Source organism: Dermacentor variabilis, chromosome 7 (assembly GCF_050947875.1).
Source record: "Dermacentor variabilis isolate Ectoservices chromosome 7, ASM5094787v1, whole genome shotgun sequence".
Lineage (NCBI taxonomy): Eukaryota > Metazoa > Arthropoda > Arachnida > Ixodida > Ixodidae > Dermacentor > Dermacentor variabilis.
Window position 1 is genome coordinate 127,880,586 of NC_134574.1, and position 22,711 is coordinate 127,903,296.

Genomic DNA, 22,711 nt, shown 5'->3' on the forward strand with positions numbered 1-22,711 from the left:
GCAAGCAGTAAAGAGAAGCAGGGGGAAAAAAAATAAGTACGCAGTCGTTAATTAGCCCGTTCGACGCAACCCGTGCGGAACGACGAAATACGAACACAAGCACGTTCTCTCGCACGCGCGTCCGATGGCTCGGCCGAGACTGAAAACGAGCAGGTATGCAGGAGAAGCGAGAGCTCAGGCGACGGCGAACCCGTCAGACGAGTTGAACCGTCCACGTGCCATCGGCAGCAGCTATATGCTATTCGGCAGCCATTACTCTTGCTTTGTTTTTCTCACTTCTGGTTCGTCTGCTTGTACTGGCTTCTGTTGAGGTTTTTGTTTTTCTTTATTTATCTCGTTCTTCTGCTTTTTGTGATTCTGCTATTCGTTTATCGAGTTTGCTCTGCTTATGTTACTTCTGCTTCTTGTTTGCCTGGTGTTTCTTTGCCGTGTTTCTCCGGCTTCTGTTCATGGTGATGATGAGACTTCAAGACATGGCGCTTACTCACAGCGGGGGCTGGGCCAAGAATCGGGAGGTTTTAACGCAGTGATATCTATAGGAAGAAAACGATCATTATTAAATTTGAAAATTCTTGGAAAGAAATTTCAACTAGATGAATAGATGATTGCCATATTGTTTATTCTACAGCGTTTGCTTCTTCCGCTTCTGTTTCTTTCTATTAGTATCGCTGTTTACCCCTGTGTTGCGGAGTTTTCGTTAGCCAACGTAATTTCCTAATGTCATCTAATACACGACCAATTCTCCTCAGTGGGTAATACGCACCACTCCCTACAAGGAAACCAAATTAAATCAGATAAGCAACGGCTCGCTACTACGCATTTCTCCAGGTGCTTCTTTTATCTCTCTGTACCTGTCTATAACCCAGACGTAAGCTACCTATCCATCTATTCACAGTTAAACACCTGCACTTATCTAGACATCATATCTATACCTATCTGTATCTGTTTACAACAATCCATCGTTTGTATTTTTGTATTCTGTATTGAGATTTCTTTCCTGCTTCCTTCCTTTCGGTTAGGCCTGACAAGTGTCATCGCGTCTGACTTCCACGAACGATCTTCGACTGCGCGACGGGTCTAGGTGGGACACGGGATCGTCGACATCTGGTTTGCGTGTGGCTTCGCTTTAGTCTTGCTCATGTCTCTTTTTTTTTTCTTTTCTTTTTCGTTCTTTTTTACCATCGCGGCGAAGGGGGGCAGTCATGCGGAAAGTTCTCGCGAACACGTGACCGCTGTTACGCGATGCTAGGCCCGCTCCCGGTTTTCGGGGCAGAGGGGGGGGGGGGGGGGAGGGGTGCGCACGACACAAAAAAACAAGCGCACCAGCGAACGAACGACCAGATAAACACCAACGCCAGCCAGAACCTGCAGAGGGTGAGCATTGAAAGTAGGCGGGGACACGACGTGCGAGGAATTTCCTGCGGAAATAGTATTTCACCCTCCCATTTGGTAGGAGTAGAAAAAGAAATGAAACGAAAGAGAAAACAAAAAACACGTTTGCAAGAACCTAGAGTCGTTCGCCACAAACGTTGAACTCTTTGATTTGATTCGATTTATTTAGTTATTTTAGAAACGACAACTTTCGTCGCCGGCTTTTCAGTAACTTCTGATCTTATAATGAATTTACAAAAATGACGCGTAACGATATTCGCTACCTATCGGCTGGTGTTCTTTGATAAATTCACACATATTCAAGTATTCATTACACACATGGAATAATAATAATAATAATAGCGCCCACGAACAACGCGCCAGTCTCGGTACTGGCGCACTTGGCATAACACGTCAATATACATTAGCTCATTGTGGGGACATATAATACGAATACATGTTTTTTCTTCGCATAAAATAAGTACGGCTATAGAGGCACGCGGTGTGCATAGAATATAAATGTAAATGTGCAGTAGCATGAATAGACACCGCACACACACACACACACACACACACACACACATTATATATATATATATATATATATATATATATATATATATATATATATATATATATATATATATATATATATATATATATATATATATAGTTTGCTGTTCTCCTTTTTTGCTCAAACGTTGAGTAAAGAAACGTCTGACTGGACCGTGCTCTCTTTCCTTTAAATACGTTCTGCAGCAAGCAAAGACCAGCTGACTTTACAACATACATACAGGGTTTCCCAACCATCGCGCACCAAGATTTCAAATATATGCAAATGCCACGTAGCTCGACAGAACCAAAGTAATGTTGCTTGCCGTCGCTTGGAGATACTCAGATTATTTTTTTTTCGTACCGCTTAGTTACACAATAAATATTAATTAATTAGCTTTTCACATATTATAAATATTATAATTCGATGAAAAGTGTCAATGAGAAAATTGTAGAGCAACACGAAAAACTCCCGACACAGATCTCTGTTGCCCAGTATGTGATACGTAAAAGTGCTTTTTTCCGAGCGTGAAAGAAGCCCGCGAATGCACGCAAAGTGCCTCGAGTGGTCAGTCGCGCGGCAACGGGGCGCATGAGGCCCTATAGGTGAATCAGTGATAACATACCGTATACCATTTGTTTTTAAGGCAAACATAGTGAACCGCATTGTAAAAAAAAAAAAAGGAAGAAAGGAAAGAAGGAATCGCTTAGAGCGTTTCCAATGCAACGGAGCGTCACTGTGGGAATGCCGTTTTTCGCACGAACCGTTTCGGTAAGCCAGTTTGACGTCACGTACCTGAAAGTACCAGTTTTTCATTTTTTTTTTTTAGTATGTAGGCCATCTTGACGCGCAGATAAGCGGGCGAAAGGGGCTAGTTTGAGCTTTACACAACTGTAACGCATCGCAGTCTTATTTATCTAGACGAACGATTCGCTAGATTTAGCAAGGTAATGTTGTAGGCCAGTTGGTGAGACATTATGATTAAAGCCGCTGCAGACACTGGACGGAGGGAGACGACAACGTAGGGCGGCTTTACTTGCAACTAAACACCCTATGTTGTCAGCAACCGGCCTATGTTGTCAGCAACCGCCCTATGTTGTCAGCAACCGCCCTATGTCGTCAGCAACCGCCCTATGTCGTCAGCAACCGCCCTATGTTGTTAGAAACCGCCCTATGTTGTCAGAAACCACCCTATGTTGTCAACAACCGCCCTATGTTGTCAACAGTCGCCCTATGTGGTCGTCTCCCTCCGTCCTGTGTCCGTAGTGGTTTTATTCACAATTCGCTAGACCCGACTATAAAGGCTTTCAGGATCCGTGACGTCGCAGCGAGAAATTGCGAGAACTTCGCAGGTGGCGTCACTGCGCCCGCCTTGCATTTATGCGTCCTTTCTGCGGCTGGCAAGAGCTCGGCCCTATTGCTATAGCGAAAGAGAAGGAAGAGGAGAAAGATTTATTGAAAAAAAAAAAAGAAGACAAGCAGGTGTCTTTTTGCTTGTGCGGGGAGGCGTCCAGAGTCTATAGGGCTCCTGCGGTTCTTGCTGTCTCCCGGGCTCGCCGCAGCAGTTGCTATAGCAAGAGCATACGTTCCGAACGCCGTTTAACATAATGTATGCGTCCCGTGTCCCTTTAAACGCTAGATGCAGGAACGCACGGAGGTCGTTGTAGAGTTTCAATGATCAGATGGCGAGGATTATATATATATATATATATATATATATATATATATATATATATATATATATATATATATAAAAACACCTCGTTTATTCGCGCTTCCTATTCCCTTAGCCATTTTTGCTTTCTGTATCTCCCTGCAGCTAAGCGTCCAATTGCATTAAGAGTGATCGCCCGGCTAGCTGCGGCCTTTCGTACGTCTGACGACGACCTCAAAGAGGGTCGGTCGGCGGCGGCGGCGCGGAATATACATATGCGTATTCTTTATTTCTTTATTTTCGCGACCCAGGCAGAGAAAAACCGGCCTCACGTGAAGAAAACAAAAAGAAAGCTATGCAAAAAAAAAAAGGAATCGCGAAAAATCAACCGATGCTTCTTCACCGCGTCTACTACTATACGGCAGAAACGAGCTTCTTCGAGCAGGCCGTTGCGCCCAATCGCCACCGAGGATTCCTCCCCCCCCCCCCCCCCGCTCCCCCTCTTCAACTTCTCCACCACCTCGGCCCGGCGACTTGGTGATTATTCTCTCCCATATCTTATTTTTTTCTCTCTCTCTCTTTAGGATCGTACAAGCCGGGCCGATCGTGCCAAAGCCCGCTTGGCAAGCCACCCGTCGGGTCAGGCGTGCTCAATGGGTTAAAGGGTGAAGGCTGGGATGAGGAGCGAGCGTTGCGCGGTATGAGAAAGGGGGAAAACAAAAAGAGAGAGAGAGAGAGAGAGCAACTCGGCATGCACGAGTGTGCGGCGAACGAACGAGCGGGTCTGCTCGGTTTTCGCACCGGCCCGTTCGTTCGCCCCAGATTTTTTTTGTTTTGTTTTTTTTTTTCGAAGCAGCGCGACGATGAGGACGACGGCGAAGAACTATGCTATTCGCTCGTTGGTTGGGCCAGCGTGCGCACACCGAGGTATAGCTACACCGTGGCCTCCGAGATTTCCGTCGTCGCACTTACGCGATCTCGGAGGCCTCGTTGCCGCCTCGTAGTTTCCTTCGAACTGTCACTAGTGGGAAGTCTGCCTGTGCGATCTTTGGCCTGCGTGCCGTGCGTTGGATGATGGGCAGTACACGAATGTGACTCATATTCTTGCTGTGCGGCTTCAGAGGTTCTTGTGGCGTAATTTATTACGTCTAAGCGGCAAGCATGAAAATGAGGCAGATCCATGTACTACACATCGTCCAATGCGCGGCGTACAGACGGCGATGGCAGAGGCACACTGCCCACTAGCAATTTTTGAAGAAAACTATATTGCAAAAGCCATATATGCGGCCAGGAAACGAACCAGTAAGCGGGCTCAATTATAACACAGCAGCCAACAAGACAGCAGACAGATCACCGACTAGTATACGGTAAACTAGACGCCGCAGACAGCGGTAGTTGAAGGTTATCTTGACCCACCGATGAATGAAACGAATGGACAACGGCAAGTATTGGACGGAGGAGTGGTTGAGTCGCTGGCGGGGGCGAGAGCAAAGTAAACTATGCAACCGAGACAGGATGAGCGGCCGTCATTGAACTACAACCATACTTGCCACTTCCAACCATCGATCACGCATCCACAGATGTATACGAGTGGCGAAGTGTAGAGTGGGAGGGGGGACAAAAGTGCTTGCAGGAAGGGCCTTAGCGGTCACGTTGAACTATTCACCCTCCCAAATCTGCGCGTGGGGGAGAACGAGCGTCGCCGTGTGGTGTGGAGCTGGTATTCCATTGTGACCACCTATCGAGTTCTGTAACGTCCACCTAAAGAACGATAGACGATTGTCTGTGCTATGGGCGGGGAGGGGAGGTCTTTTTTTTTTCTTTTGTGATTTTGTGATTCCCATCACGATGCGGCCACCGCGGTCGGGATTCGAACCCGCGACCTCGTGCACGGCACGCACAACGTCACAGCCACGATCCCAGCAAAGCCTCGAAGGGTTCCCCTGACCACATCGTTCGTTCGCCTCACCGCGCGCGCGACCATGACGAATATGCACCACGGCGGACTCTATACATCCGCACCTCGCGGAAGGGTCAGTCACGCGTGGCAGACGCCGCGCCGTCACGTGTGCAGAGAACAGAGGGGGGGGGGGGGGGGGTAGAGGTGCGTACGCGTCTTCATTACGATGCCCAGTGGGAACCTCGGGAAACTTTCGGTGCTCTGGGGCCGACTAGAGGCGATGACCAGAAGCTGCTGCGCGAGATGGCGCGTGAGAGCGATGTATTTTTTCCACAGTTCTCACAATATATATATATATATATATATATATATATATATATATATATATATATATATATATATATATATATATATATATATATATATATATATATATATATATATATATATACCAGCGTTCGAGGGAACTGCGTCTCGACCTGTAGAGCTTGGTGTATTTGCTGACGACCACATCGGCCGCAAGGAGGACGCGCGCAAATGGGAAGACACATTAAAGAGTTTTAGATCAGGGGGCGCAAGCGCCTTGCGTCCCCTAACCTAAAACTCTCTAATGTCGACGACATGGGGAGGGCTGATATTTATTTAGGGTGCAGACCGGCGCAGAAATAGCCAAATGCACGCACGCGCAGGCTAGCGGCCGTACCTGAGACAACCCGTGTGGTCGAACAATCTCGTCTCTGGTTGATGTAACAGAAGCGAGGTGCCACTTGCACGGGTAGCGTATTTCTTCTATATAGTACGTGGTTCTTGCATCTTTAATTCACCGAACCATGGTTCACACATGCTGGTCCTGCAGTGCAGAGGCAAATTCGTAGCGCGGTGTTTTGTTTTTTGTTTTTTCTTCAGATTTAGTTCATGTTCGCGTTCTTTTTTTTCTTAGAACTAACAAAATACAGAAAAATTGTCTGTGGCATGTGGAACAAATGTGGCTTACTCGAAGAGGCAGCCCCCATTACTTGCACAAGAAATGAAATTTTCTATCTGTCATCAGAAATACATACTTATTAACTTTCTGACCAGCTACTTGAGGGCACTTATTTCCGATTTACAGATCGAAGTGCGTGAGTTCTCAAGGTACGTCCATTTGGACCAAATTTCGAAACCTGTTTTGAGATAAGAGCCGTCAAACGTGCGGTAAAATTTTTGTCGTACGTGGCCCCACTTGTTTTTTCGACACATCATTTTTATGCACGGAAGCACGAAATTAACTGAAACACCAACGCCTTTCGTCGCACACTTTGAGGATGCATATCTCGAAACTGGTGTCATCCTCAGGATTATTTCCAGGTGTAAACGGGCTATTAACTAGCCGGGTACAAATTCGCAAATTTCTATACGCACCGTAATTTTTACTTTGCTAAAAACATAGTGACATCTTGTAAGCGGGCCAATTATGAGTTTCGATTTCCTGTGCAAGTAATTTGTCCTCCTTTTCGAGTAATCAATCTCAAAGAATACAATTGTGCTACATGCCATTGGCAACACACACAAAAAAAAAGTTACGTTCAGCGTAAAATAAACAAATGCCCAATATCTACCCCTTATAAAAGTAGCAAGGTGAACAGTTGAGCGAGTTGGTATGACATTCAGTTTGCTAAGATCGTTATGGGAAGCAAGCGCAGGAGATTTAAACACCCGTCACATCAAAAGTCAGTCGATTAAATTTCATTCGTTACCTAACATCACAGTGCAGTTTGTCAAACAAGTAATGCCCGCCTCTTCGGGTGAACCCGTTGGTAGGACCGAACCGCGATATCTACTGAAGACTATACTTCTAAGTGTTTCCATTAAAATTCCTCTGTATATACGCATATTGCAAAAAAATGTATTCGATATATACTAAACCTGTATAGGATTGCCGTTTGTTGGGCGTCCTGGTAAACTGACTTGCAAAGCATAGCGCATTGTGTTTGCTCCCTTTCTGTCCTTGTCCGCTGGCGGTAAATATGCTTTCCAAGTTGCATAAGGTTATGTGACATATTATACACATTAGGCTGTCTAACTGTGTGCCCGTTCCTGCATTTCTTTTTTTTTTTTGCAAGTCCGCTCACTTATGCTAATAGGCGCGCTAAGAAAGGCCATCAGATTACTGCTCTAGAATGCGTGGCGCCAGCCACGCTGTGGCTCTTGAAATCACGTGGTCCCACTCACACGACTCGTTAAGCACAAGCGACGTGAACACCGTAAAAGCTCGGCAACGTCGTGACAAGCGTGGCAATTAGCCGCGCGCACGAGATCGACACAAGCGTCGTTCCAAACGCCAGCTCAGAAGCAACGCCTGCCAATTTCACCAGGGTTAACAAAGTTTCATACGCGCGACGTAAGAAGGTATTGTCTGCGATATAAGCCAAATCACAATGCAAGACGAGATTGATCGCGCATTTTCAACGGTGTACGCTCTAATACTCGCGAATCGACGCGTTGAAAACAACGTGCGCAGCAACCTCGTCAGCAACCTGTCACCCTTGGAACAAAACCTCACAGCGGGGCCGAACAGATTACCGCTTGGGTCACCTTTCGCAACACACCTCGTGCAACGTGAGGCAATATGCATCGTCGCTCTCGAATAGCACCTGTCACTGGCGCCATCAAAACGTGGCCTGTCTCACATGGAGGTAAGTGAACGAATGCCGTTCGGCCGGCGTAAGCGTGACGTTTAATCTGTATGGGTTAACACTTGCTTACTGCGTTTTCCTGCGCCCACGTGACAGTGGGCGTGGGAAAGCTAGCTCCCGGTGCCCAAATTCGGTGTCTGAAAGGCCCGGAAAACAATGAAATCGGCGTCGTTTCATATAAATACGAAGGAGCGCTGGAGGCGTTGAAGATTCGGAAAGCAGCGAGCAACAGAAATACGTCACTGTTACCTGGGCCATCTCAAATCGGTATTGTAACAGAATGTCGAAAGCTTTGCCAACTGCGCTCACATTCTCAAGAAAGCACTGTCTGTATACAAGCTCATATTTGGACTACAACGGAAAAGTCTGCAGATCTCTTGGCTCTAAAGGCAAGCGTAGCTGTTATCGAGATACAGATATCGTTGCGACAACTTCCTCATCCTAATCTACGAGATCTTTCAGAAGGACTAACTTCGGACACTCATTCAACTTTCTGGCAAGTGAAGAGTTTCCAGGGCTGAGATAACTCGCCCAAGTGCGACATGTGCAACAGCAGACAAATAAAATGTGCCTACAGGGGAAGGGGAGTTCAACCTGGTTCTTTCGGAAGCATGTACACATTCGTGTGGCGCACATCCCAGATGGAGTTTCTTGGGCTGTCGCCCGATCCCTAAAAACTCCCACCGTTGATCACACCCCTTGCCCACTCCCTCTGAAGTGTTTCGCGGCAGCCACGACTTCCATTATCTCTGACACCAATTCTTTGACTGGGCACCTTTCTTGCCCAACCGTTCTCGGAGCACGGGAGAGACAACCCACACATCACACCGCCCCCTCTCACGTTGGGGGAGAAACGCCCAGACACCCGCCTTTCAATCAGGCACCTTTCGGAACGTAATAAGACAACCGACGTCCCGGCGTCTGTTCCACCGAGCCATCATCATGGACGTCATCGCGGATGAAGCCCGGCGAAGTCACCCAACTGCCGCTTGCACGCGAGGAGACTTGCAAGCAAGGTACGACGACGAAGACGAACAATTCCAAGCCTTTTCCCATGACACACGACGTGTCTGAAAGCTCAATAGGCGGTGATGAGGCGCAGAAGGCGACGACCTACCGGTCTCCGTCGTTTTTCTTTGTTTCATTTTTTTTTCCCTTTCACGCGATCCGTGGCTGCTTTTGTTTTTGGTTCTGTCGGTTTAGTGGAAGACGACCCAGAAGTCGACGAGAACGCGAGAGTGCTTGTGGTGGAACCAAGAGGGTGGGGAAAAAAAATAAAAGAAAGAAATCGCGCGAGAGCGTCTGCAATGTTTTGCCCGCAAATCAGACGCCGAGCCAAACACAGAACCGATCACCGCTGAGGGGACACGGCTGAGACTGTGGAAGATGAGAAGGTGGCTAGATGGAGCAAAGAAGAGAAGAAAAAAAGAATGAATGGGAGCGAAGGAAAAAAAAAAGAAGAAGCGTGGCTTCCCCCGCAATGGTGCAACCTCAAGAAATAGAAAGCAAAGAACCGTTCAACAGAGAGCGCACAGCGCAGTAAACAAGACCAAAGGGAGGCACACATAACAAACGTAGGAAGCGTGCAAGAAACCCGAAAGCAACGAGCAAGCCCAGTAGTGCAGAGACAGGGTACCACGAGTCGAGCGAGAGAGAGAGAGAGAACGTCATCGACGGGCCCACAGCAGCGCCCTCCAGAGAGCCAGGCCAGTCTCATGCGCCAGAAAAGCCTCGACCGTGAGCCCTCCCCGTCGCTACTATACTACTATACTTGTTCTTCACCTGCTGCACTTCCTTTCTCCATGGTTCATCATTTTTCCCTTCGTCTTCTTTCTCTTACACCACGGGGCTCGCGTACTTGCGTGTTCCTTCAGCTCTTCTCCTCCTTCGCGTGCTGGCCGGCGCGAGATGATCGCGCTACTTTAATTTGGCGGTGCACGTCCTTGAGGACTCGTAGCTACCGGATTTTTGGCTGCGACCCCCCTCCCCACCCCCAGCAAACCCAACCCCGCCGGCCGTTACCCCCCTTCCCCGGTAGTACGCTTCTGCCCCTCCATGTGGTCCCCTCCTCTCCCTCTTTAGTATACACATCTATAGTTCTTTAGAGGGTAGGGCCGCAGCAGAAGCGCGGAGAGGAAGCTTTCCTGTCTCTTTACTTTCGGATCTCGTTCGCTCGCCCTTTCCCTCACGCCGCCGCCACCTCCTCTCACGAGCATCATGCCGAATCTCGTCGACGTTCTCTCGAAGCCGCGTCGAGGACGAGAGGGCCCGCTTCCTTCCTCCTCGTCCGTCCAATCTATGGGGTCAGCAACATTGGCAGGCCGGCTCGGCAGACTGGCCGGGACCGGCAGGAAAGAACAGGTGCTTTAAACAAAAGGGCCGAAGCAGACGGTGATGAGCTACATAGCTTGGAAACAAGAAGAAAAAGGAAACACCAGAACAGAGCGGGCCAATCTTCGCGGATGAACAAACCGAAACAACAGCCGTCGTTCTCGGCCAGTGCGCTTGGCGAGAGGGCGCCAAAGCGGAGGCTGCAGCAAAGCCACTTCGGACATCGGAAAAAGAGCGCGACCCGAAACTACCGTTGAGAAGAACCAGAGGCCGCCATTGCCGGCGTTGCAGCAGCATCAGAAGCGTACGGCTTTGACGTCGTCTTCTGCTAGGCCGCCGGCAATGGCGGCCAATAAGAATGACTGCAGACGACAAAAAGAAAATAAAACGCAAGGTTATGGCTGCTGGCAGTTAGCTGAAGAGTCAGGCGGTGTCGGGCGCTGCTCAGAAGCCTTCGAACTCAACCCCTGGTCGCAGATTGCCGTACTCTTCTTCCTCCTCCTCCTACCACTAAGAGAGAGAGGGTCTGGAGCAAGTGTTCTAGCGGTTATATAAAGAAAGCGCGCTCAAAGGAGAGCGAGAGCGCCGAGAGAAGGAAAAGAGGGAAGGGTAGCTTTCTTCACACAGGACCGGAAAGACGAGGCAGAGAGCAAAGCGAACGCTAGGGCTACCAGGACGGGCTGCAGAAGCACCGCGGCCGTCGCGGCAGAAGCCAGAGGAAAGAGACGCGGGGAATGCATGCCACACCTCTTGCGATGCGACCTGTTGTAAGGAGCCCCGCGAAAAGGCGTCCTTCTTCGGATGGGAGCGGGGTTGGGGGAGGGAGAGGGCGAAGTCACTTGCCAGGTTGTTGTAAGAGCGGACTGCTGTTGGCGTTGTTCTTAAAGCCGCGCACGCATCTCTTCGTGGGCTTGCCCCGACGGACTCCCTGCGTTCCGGAGGCGGCAGGGTTTTCTTTCTTTTTTTTTCCTCCCTCTGCTCTTCTTGCATTGGGAGCGCCGTCAGTGGACGCAGAAACAAGTGGAGGGGGTGAGGGGGGGGGGGGGGCACCAGTTCGATCGCTTTAAACGAGGCATGCGTAGGTAGCTGCCGCGGCTACCTGAAGGCAACCCGCGACAAGTCGGGAGCGGCTTGGCTAGATAGAGGCTTGGCTTGGATGGAGGCCCTCCTGCCGGAGCGGCGGCAGCCGGCCGGCCTCGAGGCGTCTTTCGTTTTGTTGTTTGAGTAGCAGCGCCGGGCTGTAGCGACCTCTCCCAGCTTGATTTTGTTCTCTTTCTATCGGAGTCAACGAGATCCGGCTGTCGTCCGAGGACCTTGGCATGTCCTGACACTGAGCGAAGTTTTTTGTTATTATTATTACTTCCTCTATGGGACACGACGGACACTGGGTGGCTCATGCAGTGACGTAGCATTTTCCAAATATTTCGCGGTCTCTTCCATTCCTCGCGAAAGTAATGGACAGGAACGCGAACCCAACTCCTTTCTTAACGAACTCACGACCATGTTGACATATTTGATTTGAATTCCAAGAGAAAGAAACTGCAGCTGCTGAGAAAGTTGGGAATGAAATGATGTAAAAGTCAACTTGCACTATAGTTTCTTCACAGATCACCACTTTCCGTTTTAGTGAGATGCTTCTTGAATGTGGTCGTTTACCTCTCGGTCTTCATCAAAAAAAGAGTGCGTGGAGCATACGTGTTCCAAGATTCCCACCATCGCTCCTAAATAATACGATCTCCTCTGGTGTCTATTCTTTATCACGCGGGTGATCGTTAACAAACTCGCCTGTGGTCCTCGCCCGCAGGTTATAAAAGCTGTTTAAGTGACCACGTAGAACTGTCATGCACAGCCAACCTCATAATCAGGCTGTCATTGATGCGCACAGTGCGACTGCATCGCAACTATAGAGCGATATAAATAGATATATAAGCCAACCAGAGCGGTCATTGACCTAAAGTGCGCCTCCACCGCACGGTGAAACTGCCGTACACCCTGCACAGGTCGCCTAGGTGTAGCTTATCCCATAAAAAAAGAAGGGCATGCAGCTGGCTGTCATAGGCAAGAACTGGCTGGTTTTTACATTTCTCTTTCTTTTTTTTTTATCATAACCTGCACAATGCACCTGTTTCAGAGTCGGGCTACTGTAGAACACATGCCAGAAGAAAGACCTTGCGCGAGTTTTGAGAGGAATCTCTCTAACTAGCGATATCCGCAAACCTGCAAATCAGAAAAAGGCACTCGCGCTGCTGTCTTCTGCATAGTTAACTCCCTCGTCCAAGGTTCATTCGTACGACTTCTTCATTTCCCCGCGGGAACGAGGAATCTGAACCTGCCTTAAGCTCAAATCTGGCTATCCGTATCAAACAGTCGCGCCAGTTCGGGCCACGCCTTCGGCTCGAGTCCGCACGCGCCAGATTCCAGAGACAACCGATTCATCCTCTTGCACACACGTACAACCACCGTCTGTAGCGTGCCGAAACAACAACAAACAAAAAAACGACTGTTTTCAACGTACGAGCACACTCCTACAAACCGCATGCAAGATACAGGCTAGCGCTTCGCGACTGCACGCATACTTGCACACACCCAGCTCGCAACGGCGCACGTAGCACGTAATGCACGCCACAAACACTCTTTGCGCGTACCCTCACACGCGCGGGCACAAATGAGCACCGGCAGAGCGCGCGTGGCAAGCAGCAACGCACGAACGCCGTCGCAACGTATCGACTTCGACCGCGCGCGCACGCGGACTCGCAAAACGGTATGCACGACTCCGACTCGCGGGGCAGGCCGAACTGGGTTAGCGGGTCGGCATACACACCGCGGTCATAAAGGGACGCCGCAGCTACCCCGCAGGCCGCGAGGAAAAATGTGTCCATCGAACGTTTACACTGCATGCATCGCCACTTATCGCTCGCAGCGGCCCCACGGGCAACACAGTGCGGAGGAAACAGCGCAGAAAAGAAACAACAGGGAGGGGGGGGGGGGGGGACGACATTACGCCGATAAGATCACAGCGAAATTGACCGGCCGTCGTGAACGTGCAAACGACCCATGCCCATCGCGCTCCCGGCTGTCAGAACTTGACGCCGAGCATGCAGCGAGCGAGCGTCGACAGTATACCGGGACGCGTCGTCTGCTATACGACTCAGAAAACGCGATGTTGTCGGCAGATGCGTGCAGACGAAACCTTGTTTCGGGGCAGAGTCATATTACAAGTATCTTGCGTACAGGCGGCCTAGATAGGGGACGACATTACGCTGATTAAATCTCAAAATCGACCGGCCGTCGTGAACGTGCAAACGACCGATGCCCAGCGTGCTCTCGGTTGTATAGAACTTGACGTCGAGCATGCAGCGAGCGAGCGTCGACAGTATGCGGGACGCGTCGTCTGCTACGACTCAGAAAAGGCGATGTTGTCGGCAGATGCGTGCAGACGATATCTTGTTTTGGGGCAGAGTCACAGTGCAGGTGGCCTGCGTTCTTCTGTGCCGTAGATGCAGACCGAACAACTTGTAAACGCGACTTGACGGAGCAGCGTGAACTCACGCCATGCATGCCTGTCGGTAACATTTACATCTCGAAACGCCAGGTGTATTGTTCTAAAAACGGTGTATCATTGGTAATCGCTGTAATCTTCGTGATTTTTAAGCGGACCTGACAGGATGGAATATATATAGCTGCAAATAAAGAGCACTACCCAAGCCACGGCTTTGTATTCAAGAACCGCATGGTATATAAGCACGTGAACCGCTGATGTATCGCTAGTTTAACCTGTGTCCTTAGCGTTGAGAGTCGAGAAACCGGGTCGCATGGACGCATATTTCTCGTGTATGACCTTACGATCATTCATGAAACGCTGCGTCGATAGTGTGTCAAGGTGTCAGCCATGAGTCACCGCAACCAATCACGTGGTATAAACTTCGCGAATCTGTATAGACATGCTAGCGAGAGGATCTTTAAACCGGACTGAAATTCGTCATCGAGGGTGTAGATCACGTGGTCACAGTCGTCGCATCTTTTAAGCACGAGACATATGTACACTGAAGATGTGTTCCCAGGCCAGCATTTGTACTTGCGAGCTGTGAGACACGCAGCTAATACCGCGACGTTCAACTTTCCAAGTTTAACATGACAGTTCCGGCTTCACAGCTTCAAATTCAAATCATAACCTGCACAGCATCAGCTTCTAATCCTTCAATTGAGATTGCTCACTTGCAAGATTCAAGTTTAGGAATGCAGGGATGTAAGTGGTAGGAGATCAATAAGATGCACGTCCGGTTTCCTGTCCTATACACAGAGGGAAAGCGGCTACTGAAATAAGAAAGGAAACAGTGGAAGGAAAACAATGACTCGATTTTAATTCCAAATGACACAGGGTGTCACACCTGATATAAGCAGGGACATCCGGAAGCCGTGCTACTTAAGACAATCAGGAGTATTCCAACAGGTTTAGCCATACGACAGTGTCAGTCAACGCGTCGCCTTCACAAGCGTGTCCACTTCTTACAATTACTTCAGTCGTTGCACCTTCCTTCAAGGTTACGGTTTTGTTTATTATTCGAACCTGACGCACGCTGCTGCAGAAACCGCCGGTTAAGGATGTCCATTGCCCTTCTCTCCTCAAATTTATCCGCACCCAGACTGAAATTCTGCTACCACTACCGAAGTGAGCAATATGAATAGCGTCTCACGATATCCTCGTCCTGACGCACGCCTCGATTTTCAGACTAATTACGACACACGCAAAGTCGTATTTAGACGCGGTAAGATAGCCTACCAGTTAAAAAGCCACGAAAATGAATCAAGAAACAGAAAAATTCGCGCGCACGCTTCAACGTTCAATCACACTCGGCTACATCATCAACGGGAATCATGCTGGATTGTGAGTGCATAGCATATATATATATATATATATATATATATATAAAGAGAGAGAGGGGGGATGGATGGAGGGAGGGAGGGGGAGGGAGGGGCGAGGGAGACCAGCGCTCAACGAACCATCTCGCCCGGCACGTGTGATTCGGGCCAATCGTGACCGGGTCTGAAATGAACTCGGCGACGTTATCTGGCACACGCGCACACTCGGAAGACGCCTGCTCTGGCTGCGGCTAAAACGACACCGTCGCGCACTGATTGCCTCTAATAGGCGCCGGAGACGTCTTCTGTTTGAAGCATGCTTCACAAGACGACGAGATGGATAGGTGTTTACAGAAACGCGCAAGGCAATGGCACTTTGATCCAGATTACTACACTGGGCCAGTTGCGCGCGCTGGTTCACTGTTTTCGGCATACCGTCGGAGATGATGCGGGAAAAAATATATTTCCATTCCGCAAACTGATCAACCCAGTTTCCGCTTAGGTGAGCAAGCAATCGTTTAATGAACGTGTCGTGCGAGTGAATCTTTATTTCACGCGGGAATGGGGAGAGCACGTCCTTGTCGAAACGCGCAAGAAACGAAACCTTATACTTACGTAATCCAAAAGACAATATCCCAAGATGACAGCATCCAGAAGTGCCAGGAAAAATTCACCCCCGCCTGAGTTTCCTTAGCAAACTGACTACTTGTGGAGTTCTTTTTTCTGAAAATTACAGGAATATATGCTCCAGTTTTACGTGCCGAAACTATGATGTTGTGATGCCACCCCGTAGTGGGCAAGTCCGGATAATGTTTGACCACCTGAGATTCTATAACGTGCACCGAATTCAAGGTATACGGACGGAATTTTAATATTTTCCCCCCGATTGAATGCGGCTGCCGCAGCCAGGATTTGATCCCGCGTTCTCGGGTTTAACAGGACAACGTCAAAGGCACTAGGCCGTCACGGTGAGTGCCAGTAAAATCTTCGTTGGTCCGTTCGCTTCTTTGTTCGTTTTATCCTTTCAATAAGCGTGGAAAAGAAAGCAGGGCTCTTCTATCAATGTTTTTTTTTAGTTTTCAAAGACCATTCGCACCAGCCACCTGTGTCTTTGTGACAACGATTACAAACTTCCACTCCCATGACGAACGGAAACCCGCCTCCCCCCCCCTCATTTTCATATCTATTCGCCCGCCATTCGAGATTAATGCGCGAAATGGATGCAACGGCAAAACATGAGACTGGACGTGAAAATAACAATTCGAAAGCTGAACGACTGACGCCGACACCACAGCCAGGCGGCCTTCTACCAAGAGAAATCAAAATACTCGAGTGAAAAATTTTAGCCTAAATTATGGTTAGTAATTATGCACACGTGCTGTACGCAGTAGTATTTACTACAATTATCTCAGTCTATAAGTTGGCGATGCCGTTTCATTCATGAGAGCTACGGGAATGGTAGGCTTCGGACTCACACTTTTCTCAAGGGAGCCATGAAATTAAACAAAACAACTCAACAAGACTTGCGCGAAAACCAAGACCCTTTTATTTAGGCTTACTTCCTAGAAAGCCTTCCTTGTTCAGCAGTGAACGTATTCTACGTTAAGCCAATGTTCGAGACAAGGCGAACTTTCCGTACCCTGGCGCTGCCATGTCCTTGAAAAAGATGGCCATAGACAATGGTTTCCCTCTACATAATAATTTCTAACGAAATTATGCTATACACAAGCACAAATGGACACATTCCTGGGCCCTTGTAGAGAAATATGGATGCAACCTGAGTCAGAAAAGCGCACCTGTTGCTTACGCCTGGTAATACAAGCAGTATTTGACCATTGAATATCTGGTGTTGATTTGTCACACGTTTTCTATCTGCTAATTACTTGAATTGTTTGTTTTATATTCTCTCTGTGCCATCGTAATCGCCATATCAGAAGTGGTAGAAAGGCCTGAACGTACAGCAAGGCTGACATCTTCAGATTCCATTCAGCTCTCTCTCTCTCTCTCTCTCTCTCTCTCTCTCTCTCTCTCTCTCTCTCTCTCTCTCTCTCTCTCTCTCCCTCCCGCAGTTGCGATACATCCCCGTTTCCAGTGACTTTTTCTTCAAACCCCAACTCCTCGTCGTCAGCCCCCTTCACGAACCTTTGCCTCTATACCCTTCTATTTCCCCCTGCGCGGAGCAGCAGGCTACTGAAGAATAGTTTACTTCAGGTTGCCGTCTCCGTCACCTCCTAAATAAAAGCATCTCTCTCTCTCTCTATCTTCATGCTGCTCTCCACGTTTCATCATCCCGCACGCGGATTCCCGAGAACCGCCAAATCGCCTCTCGAGACAAGTCAGCCCCGAGCTGCTCGCTGCACAGGGAACGTTCGAAAACGGAGGACCAACCCACCGAGCGACCTCGCCCCACAGGAAACCATAAAACTCTCCGCGACTGGGCTTTAAAATTCTTCGCGGCTCTCGAAACATACAGCGTTGTGGCCGCCGAAAGCAACGGACGACCACGTGGTGAGTGCGGGTTCACACGAGGCAGCAAGTCAGCTGAGCCGCGCTGCCCCCCCCCCCCCCCTCCGACCCAGAAGTGCTGTTGCGCTCGCGCTAGCCCGGCAGGTCCGTCTGCTCAGAAACCGGTACGGCGCTCGCGTTGGTCCAACGCGCGGTCGCCCTTGCGGGGAGGAAGACAGCGGTTCGTCCAGCGATAGCCGTCACCCCCGGGCGAAAGCGCAGAATCCAGGCCAACAATGCACGCGTGCGCGCGTTTTTGTGTTAGGCGGTATTGTTTCTTTCGTTTCTATATCTGAGGCATTAGAAAATAAACGCTCCACTGCCAACACCCTCACACACCCCCTTCCCCTCCGCTCTGCTCTGCTCTACCGTTCTCGCCAGCCGCAGGCGTGCGAAGAGGTACTGACCAGACGACACGTTTCCGTATCGCAGCGCATACGGTGCTCGAGGTGCATAAATGCGCTCGAGTTTGCAGTGCTGTTCGCCTTTCGAAATGCAAACGACTTGCACGATGCATCGCTCATTGAAGGCGTTCGAGATGGTCGGTGGCCGCCAAGTAGGGCGTACGGACTAAAAGCTCTTAGGGGGAGCCATCGGCATTTATTGTTCTTGTTACTGTTCCTGTTGATGTGGCTTCTGCTGCTACTTCTGTTCATACTCAGCTTCTTTGCGATAAATTACTGCCCACGTTTACGAACACAGATTGCTGTCAGGAATAACACCTGCGCTCCTCAGTTATCGCTACGATTTCCGTACCTCCGTCATTCAAGATATGTAGTTTACGAGGTGACCTTAATATTGTAATGACATCATCTTTTTTTTTTTTGCTTGTCATCTCATTCTTGCCTCTAAATGAAGGTGCCAGCGCTCAAAATCGTATAGAAGATATCGGCAAGCGTTAAAACGCCCCTAAATAATTTTCTATATTGTTTCTGCGAACCAGTTTGGTTCAGATACCCAGGAGGCGCATGCGTCATTGTGACGTCATGATGGACTAGCTGCACTAGCGCGACGTCACTGCAGCAGCCTCACGCGAGAGCAGCCACGCGAGCAACAGCTCACGACGCTTTTTTTTTTTTATTTCCTCCTTGGCTACAAGTCTGAATAAGTTATTGCGATCACAGATTATACACTCGTTTTATACGTGTTAAATAATCTAACATTGACATCGCATCTTCATAGCCGGTCAATCGTCTTATACGCACTTATACGTTCACAACCACCTTCCCAAAGTATTCGTGCACAGATCAGCCTTTGACATCACAGTGTCCATATGCCAACAGACTACGCCAGACTACATGCAGCTCGAGTAAAAAAAATAATAATAACGTCCGCTTGTTGTAAGTCATGTGTTCAAGTTGTAAGTCAAAAACGAATGTCATGTGGCTTGAGAGTTGGGTCTATCTTTGAAGTTCTCTGTAATATATCCGGCAAGGAAATGACAATATTAGAATCAATGAAAACATGTTCAATACTTTCAGCTTTGTTACACAGAAAGCACCTGCTTCCGCATGACCGCATAGACAAGCGATTCCTATAGCCGCGTTTCAACAGGCAATCCTTTTGAGCACGTCTCGGCCTCGCCATTTTGGAACCTTAGCCGATGCAATGGCACAGGGAGCACAGTCTGAATAAGATTCTTCATAACAGGCTTTCTTTTCGCGTTCGAAAGGTGCTCAAGTGAAAATATTGCCCCGAATAGCCGACAGGGCGAGGCAACTTCGCGCAATCACCAACGGGAAGAGGCACTATATACACAAGTTCTCTATCGCCCGCTGTTGCCTCTTCACTCTAGTGTTGCGATTATAGTGAGGGAGGGCCCCTCATTGTACCCACTTACGTTTGAAATATGTTACGACTGTTCAACTACCTGCATTGCTGCTACTCTACGTGCGGTTAGCCGTTCTATATAGAGCTTCGAAAATACGTGTCAGCACTTTGAGATCCCCCCCCCCCCCCCGACAGGAGCTGTTAACTTAATGGCTGGTGGAGTGAACTGAAAACAAGGGGGGGGGGGGGGGGCGCTGGGAAATGTCATTCTATACTTAGAGCCGGGCAGGTTGCATTCTTTCTTCAACCCCTTTTCTCGGCCAGCGTACCCGAGCACGTGATCACTTGTGAGACACACCGGGACAGCCCCGTAACATGTAGTCCGGTGGCAGCTGTCCCACGGACTCCCGGAACAAAAGAAGCTATTGTTGGCCTTAACGACCGCAAACGCGTACAGAAATACCTTCTGAAGTCTCTAAACGGCGGGCTGTCCTGCACCGCCAAAAGGAATCCAACTCGACGCTCGCGCGAGGAAGCAGCAAAAGTAAAACAAAGCGAGCCAAGGAATGGTCTTTCTTCGCGAACTGACAGCCGCCCAGAATGGTTAGTCCTAACAAAACAGTACTGAAGCTATGTAGAGAAGCTGTTCAGTTCTATCAATCTACATTTGCCATTCTTTCTTTTCTTTTAGTGTTGCTGCTTTTCGTATGTTTTGTGGCTGATCAAACGGCCCAAGGACCCGCATGCAAGACAGGTTGGAAAATCGAAGCGACGGCAACTGTGTCGAGTACGAAGCGACATGCCATACGAGAACAAATTGCAAGGTATACATACCAGCAGCAAGACGCAGACAGCAATATAAAAATGGCTATGGGCATGTACAGTCGACCAAAAAAGTGTACGGACCACAGGGTGTCAGAAGATGCTAAATATACGAGCAACTTCTAAAAGTTGCCAGTAAAACCAATCATCACAATGTTGTTCACATATACCAGTAAAGCTTGGAAATGGGAATACCAGGCTGTATTATGAGGCTGCGGAGATTCAGCTTTTTGATAAGTCTTTTGATCCGTAAAGTCTTTTGGTCGACTGTACGAAACGTTGGAGAAATGAAGTCAGTTTAGTTACACAAATGGTGCGATTGGACACTTCGGTCAAAAACAACGAATGATCCTGTCTCCCACGGTTGCATGAACGATCTCCTGACGTAACACCTACGTGTATTCAGTCCCATAATTCAAATATTTACCTCAATGTTCTGAACAGAATTTGAGGTTTCAGTGTCACTTCACATCATTTCTAGAATATAAGTGCATGAAACGCATATTCAATTATTGTACGTCACGCGGAAGCTTACTTTGCTGATACGTATTCCATCACTTAAAAGGATTAGCACCATCATTTGAAACAAGTACAAAAATAAAGCGACGGATAAGAAGCCAAAATTACTGCGCATCAAAAAAAAAAAAATGTTTGCCGAAGTCTGTAGAAAAGTACTGATCATGCATACATCAAGAAGTCGCCAGATTAGCACAAGGCATTAAAAGCAAGTCATACGGGTGATAGTATAGCAGAAAGCAAAACCACACATACGGATACAACAGCCAGAGCCAAAACTTTGCGGGACGCAGAATTTGAGAAAAAAAGCAGAATACTTCATGAGCCATGGGGAAGCAGCCCGGACTTCTATTGTCGTACGTGTATACCTTACAATATGACTGACATAGGGATGTACAGTTTTAGTGGCCTCAAGCTAAAGCTGACCAGACACTGGACTTTATCGCGTAGCCCGCATTCCGTGAATTTCGATCCTGGTGCATCGTAAAGTACATACGCAAACCACACTTGTACGGAGTGGTCGGTCGGTCAATTTGGTCGCCGACGCCGCGATAGGGCCACGCGCGATCATGCCTCATTGTCGGCACAAGCGCCAAAGAACAAGCGCGTCTGGAACCCAGAAGCCACCGCTACAGCTACAGCTGTTGCTCACGCTCGGGCAGTTCGCAGCCTCTCGCTCGACCTCGCTCCAGACAAGTGTGATTCACACTGTAAATACGCACGTTACATGGCGGGATCAAAGAGGACGAAAGGGAGGTCACAACTGCATTACGGTCGGAGAGAAAGTAGGAAGTGCGGAAGAGAGAAAGACGGGTCATATAGGAGAGAAGGCCGAGATGTGCAGATGGAGAGAAAGTACAACACGAGAAAGTAAGAAGGGTCGAAAGCACAGAACAAAGACGCGAAGACTGAGGAAGCTTAGGCGTGTGGAAAAAAAGACGCCTGGGCAAAGGAACAAAGTAAACACTGTGCCAGGTAGCTGAACAATGGGCGGCTTGTAAGTGGACAGAAATTAGCATGCAGACGACGAGGCGTAATTTCGTCGGGAACAATCAAGCAACCAGTTACAACGTGCAGACATTATTTCATAACGACGGCGCACACGCTGAGGCGATGCTTTGTTAGCTTACTCCTCCCGCAGTCTTTTGACTACTTTATTTAAAAAGGCAGTTAGGAAGAAGACGGCAGTTTGTTGAAACGGTACCACAATGCTGCTCTTCTTTTTTTTTTCTTTAGTTTATGCAGATTCGCAAGTTCAGGTGACAGCAAAGAACTCTAAGCTCAGGGAAAGGTTCTTAAAGCTTTAACCGCTCATATACAGCATAATATAGTAGAGAGTGTTCTATTTATTGTTCGTTTATGGTGGTTATTGACGTTTTGCCTGAGTGGTTGCTGTACATATGGTTGCGCCGCAAATGTCGATGAGTGTGGTTCCTGCAGTTTTCGCTGGTGTTCGTGGCGCCTTCTGTGGTTACTTCTGTCATAGTTTCCGTCTGTTACTGTTTACGTACTTGTTGCTAGTGTAATCCACGTGATTGCTTGCTGCTTCGGTTCGCGCGATTGTTTCTGGCGTTGTTGTTTCTGTGGCGGTAGTGTAAGTTGTTCATACTATATATATATATATATATAATGTTGCGGCCCTTGAAGCTTTTGCTGCTGTCGAGCCTGTTTCTATGGTGGTTGTGACGGGCAGGCGGTGTTTTTTTCTCAATACAACCAGTATTTCCTTTCGTGTTTTTTCTTTTCTTTTCAGC

At 48.6% G+C, this 22,711-nt stretch overlaps 1 protein-coding gene across 6 annotated transcripts in view; it reads right to left on the minus strand.

Moving 5' to 3' along the window:
- Positions 1-22,711, minus strand: part of LOC142587887 (uncharacterized) — a 171,857-nt gene that overhangs the window by 56,740 nt on the left and 92,406 nt on the right. Inside the window, exon 1 of one of the 6 annotated variants that reach the window (XM_075699217.1) lies at positions 9,023-9,197. The exons of the other annotated variants lie outside the window; for them this stretch is intronic. The gene's annotated coding sequence lies outside the window, so the exon portion shown is untranslated. Of the gene's footprint in view, positions 1-9,022; positions 9,198-22,711 lie in introns of those variants that run through there. 6 annotated transcript variants of the gene reach the window in all.